The 4,645-nt window shown below is 44.3% G+C and overlaps 1 pseudogene; it reads left to right on the top strand.

Moving 5' to 3' along the window:
• The first annotated feature begins 1,794 nt into the window (after window positions 1-1,794).
• Window positions 1,795-3,483, top strand: LOC102853293 (annotated as a pseudogene).
• The last annotated feature ends 1,162 nt before the right edge of the window (window positions 3,484-4,645 follow it).

Below are 4,645 nucleotides of genomic sequence, written 5' to 3'. Positions count from 1 at the left end.
GTCTGGCACATTTTGTACATGTTGCAAGGCAGGATCAATTCTTGGAGAGGGATATTGTGCTTGGGAGGGTGGAGGAACAGTGCAGGAGAGGAAAACCCTCGATGAGATGGATCAATTCAGTGACTGGGATAATGGGAGTAGGTGTGTCAGAGACAATAAGATTGGTACAGGATAGAGTAGGGTTTAGGGCTGTTGTACATAGGGTCACTATGTGTCACAGATGACTCAATGATACATAACAACAACAAACTCCACAGTCTCCAGGTTTCCTGGCATAGCTTGGTGAGCATGTCTAGGACTGGATCTGTTCAAACATGTCAGTTTGGACCCCATATACTCCTGTGGCCTTATTTTTTGGTAATGCTTTAAATGCAGCTTGGACTTCCACTTTCATCACCATTGGTTTTTGCTATACATTAGTTCCTGAAATGGTTCTATGTCCACCAATTCTTTTTAGTGGGTGAATCAGTGTATTCTTTCATCTTCTTTTGGTGTTTCCTTTATCACTCAGGATTTTGTCCATGGCATCCTTCAGTATTATAATACCAACTCAATGAGTAGCCTAAGTACCTTATGGTGTTTCCTGTTAACAGTCTTTAACCTTGCTAAAAGATTTCAGATAACTAAGCATGTGACTCCTATATGATCCTGAAGACAGCAGCCAGCCCAGCCATCATGAAAGGGCATGTTCTGTGCTGACTGTGTGGATTGCCTGGTACTGCAGTCTCTAAAGCCACAAGAACATGTTGCTGGATCACACATGCCATTCTGATGATAAGTGCACACTGCCCATATGACCCTGGTGGCAGCCATCTTGAAAGAGCAAGTGTGCATGTGCTTAATTATCCTAATCCCTCCTTCCCAAATGGACCAATCCCAGATGACCCCGCCTCCTTTTATGAATAAACATGATTTATCCTTTTGAGAGGTTAACTCAAGCCCTCATCCTGTCATGAATAAATATGATATCCTTTCCCCACCTCCAGAGTCTATAAAAGGATCTCATCTTCCCTTGTTAGAACACACACGGCCTAGAGACAATATGGTCCTCCATTTCTTCCTTTGCAAAGTATGCTCTCTATTCTCTTTTTGATTGCACAGACAAGCCCGGACTCTTGTTTTGCTATTCTTACTTAACAGGAGGAAGAGCCCAAATTAAAAAAAAAATGGATTGTATACATTTTTTACAGCGACTACATTTGGAGGGTAGTTCAGCTACAATGTAATACCTATACCTAGATCAAGCATCTGCCATGCAAACAAAGTAATAGAACAATGCATAGTTTTAAATCAAGAAAGGTGTTCACTAGTGCTTTACTCTTTCTCCATACCTATTTGATCTGTGTGCTGAGAAAATAATTCTAGAAGCTGCACCTGATTAAGAAGAATGTGGTATCACAATTGAGATTAAGAAGAATGTGGCATCAGGATTGGGATTAAGAAGAATGTGGCATCAAGATTGGGATTAAGAAGAATGTGGCAGCAGGATTGACTAAATCACTGATCTTTGTCATGCAGATGACACAGTCTTACTTGTTGAAAGTGAGGAGGACTTGAAGGGCTTGCTGTAGAAGTCATAACTATAGCTTTGAGTATGAATTACATCTCAACATCAAAAAGACAAAAATATTCACTACTAGGCCAATAGGCAGAATCATGATAGATGGAGAAAAGTATGAAGTTGTCAATGATTTCCTCTTGCTTGCATCCAAAATCAGTGTCTTTGGTATCAATAATCAAGAAGTCAAAAGGCGGGGCGCAGGGCCCGGGCAGCCGCCCCCGGGGAGCCGCAGGATGGCCGAGGGCAAGGCTGGAGGTGCTGCTGGCCTCTTCGCCAAGCAGGTGCAGAAGAAGTTCAGCAGGGCCCAGGAGAAGGTACTGCAGAAGTTGGGGAAAACGGTAGAAACCAAAGATGAACGGTTTGAACAAAGTGCCAGCAACTTCTATCAGCAGCAGGCAGAAGGTCACAAGCTATACAAGGATCTGAAGAACTTCCTTAGTGCAGTTAAAGTGATTCATGAAAGTTCAAAGAGAGTGTCAGAAACCCTACAAGAGATCTACAGCAGCGAGTGGGATGGGCAGGAGGAACTGAAAGCCATCATAGGGAATAACGATCTCCTTTGGGAAGACTATGAAGAGAAACTGGCTGACCAAGCTGTGAGGACCATGGAAAACTATGTAGCCCAGTTCAGTGAGATTAAGGAAAGAATTGCCAAACGAGGTCGGAAACTCGTGGACTATGACAGTGCCCGACACCACCTAGAGGCTGTGCAGAATGCCAAGAAGAAAGATGAAGCCAAGACCGCGAAGGCAGAGGAAGAGTTCAATAAAGCCCAGATAGTGTTTGAAGAGCTGAACCAGGAGCTATTGGAAGAGCTGCCGGTTCTCTTCAACAGTCGTATTGGCTGTTATGTGACCATCTTCCAAAACATTTCCAACCTGAGGGATGTTTTCTACAGAGAAATGAGCAAGCTGAACCACAACCTGTATGAGGTAATGAGCAAACTGGAGAAGCAGCATTCCACCAAAGTCTTTGTGGTGAAGGGACTGTTGAGCAACAACAGACGTTCTTTAGTCATCTCTCCCCCAGTTCGAACATCTGCAGCCCCTGGTTCTCTCACCTCGCCCACCAGTCCTTCTGCATTTTCCTTGAAGAATGACAGGGAATCCACCTCAACAGCTGAAGAAGAGCTGGCACATGATCCAGCCCAGGGAGAAGACACCTTAAAAGATGAAGGAATAGAGGCAGAAGGGGCTGAAGCCAGCTCCTCTGAGGAAGAGGAACCCCTGCCAGCTTGCAATGGCCCGACCCAAACCCAGCCCTCTCCAACCACCGAGGGTGATGAGTCGCAGGAGGAAGTATTCTCTAGCTCCCCAGGGCCTCCATCACCAAGCCAAGCCAAGACCCCTTCAGAACAGCCTTTATCATCTCCTCCAGAAGCAGTTCTCCAAACCCACGCCGTAGGTGAAGAAACTGAACAGTCAAAGAAGAGAGCCTCTCTCTCCAGAAACTCCACACCCCCTAGTAGGCCTCCTCCACCAAGAGCCTCTACTGGCCACAGGCTTTCCTCAGGGACCATGCCTTCCAGCCCTCCAGCCTCTGAAGATGGTTCACCCACTACCCCTAAGGCCTGCCTGGATGCTGAGACTCCAAGTCCTGGAGCATCCATACAGCCATCTCCTGACCCAGAGCCACCAAAGAAGCCAGAAAGAACTCCTGAGAACAGAGAAGAGGAACCCACTCGTGATCTGAACCCAAAAGAACTTTGCACTTCTCCTGCTGTAATGATCTCTCAGGATTTTTTGGAGCCTAGTGAGCCAGTGAAGATGGAAGACAAGGAAGAGAACAATGAGGTTATCCCAGCTGACTTCCCAGAGACCCAGGACGTTCAGCTTCAAGTCTCTGAGGTTGCAGGAGAGAGCAGCATCCCAGCACCTGAGCCTCAAGAAGAGGTATCTACAAGTCAGGACGAACAACTCTGAAGAGGAATTGCCAAGACTCCTCCACACATATCTCCCCAGAGAAGTTCCCTAGCTAGGCCTTTCAAGTTATGGGGTGGCCAGAGGCTGGAGGTCAGAGGGACTAATGTCTCGATTCTCAGCTCATGTATAGTATGAATGTTGGAGGCAAAGAAACATACAGCCTTATGGGAGGGAGAGAGGCAGGATTAGGAGAAGAGAATGTTAGGCTCAGGGATATTTAACTCAGGCTTTGGAATTGTTTAAGTAGTAGGACTTTATATATATATATATGTATTCATTAAAATGAACTGTAATGACTATTAAGCATACACACCTGTAGGTATACTTGTCCCTGTAGAAACATATAACCACACATGTTCAGAGAATGATGAACAAATCTGTCTTTGATTTACCGCTCATTTCACAAGACTTAAAGCTGGAGGGGGGATAAAAACCCAATCCAAGTTTTTTCTAGATGCCTAAATAAAATGGGATGCTGACTAAAAAAAAAAAAAAAAAGAAATCAAAAGGCATGTTATGTTGCATGCTGTCAAGAACCTCTCCAAAGTGCTAAAGAGCAAGGATGTCAAATTAAAGACTAAGGCACACCTGATTCAAGTCATGGTTTTTCCAATAACTTGTTATACATCTAAAAGTCGTACAATGAATTAAGGATGACAGAAGAATTGATGTCTCTGACTTGTGGTGTTGGAGAAGAGTACTGATTATCCCATGGGCTGCTAAGACAACAAGCAGATATGTTTTAGAATAAGTGCCACCAGAGTGCTCCTTAGAGGTAAGGATCATGCAACCTCGTCTCACCTATTTTAGGCACATTGTTAGGAGGGGCCAATTCTTGGAATGTTAATTTATTCTTGGAATGATAGAGGGTCATCGAAAGAGAAGACCCTCAAAGAGATAGTGTGACACAGTGATTATAACAATGGTTTCATATAAGCATATTAGAGATTACGAGACTGACACAAGATAGGGTAAGTTTCAAATATAGTGATCAGAAGGTCACTGTGAGTTGTCGTTGACTCGATGGCTTCTAACTACAACAACTACTACTTCTACTACCTTTCCCAGCATGATATATTTTCCCAAGATTAGCCCCTTCTGATAAAATGCCCAGAATACATGAGCTGAAACTGCTCTGTGTCATTTTAAATTAGTGGTCTTA

The sequence above is a fragment of the Elephantulus edwardii genome, unplaced genomic scaffold (genome assembly GCF_000299155.1).
Source record: "Elephantulus edwardii isolate Elephantulus edwardi_28Jun2011 unplaced genomic scaffold, EleEdw1.0 scaffold00039, whole genome shotgun sequence".
Classification (NCBI taxonomy): Eukaryota; Metazoa; Chordata; class Mammalia; order Macroscelidea; family Macroscelididae; genus Elephantulus; species Elephantulus edwardii.
Note: the sequence above shows the minus strand (reverse complement) of the source record. Positions and strands in the feature narration are given on the sequence as shown.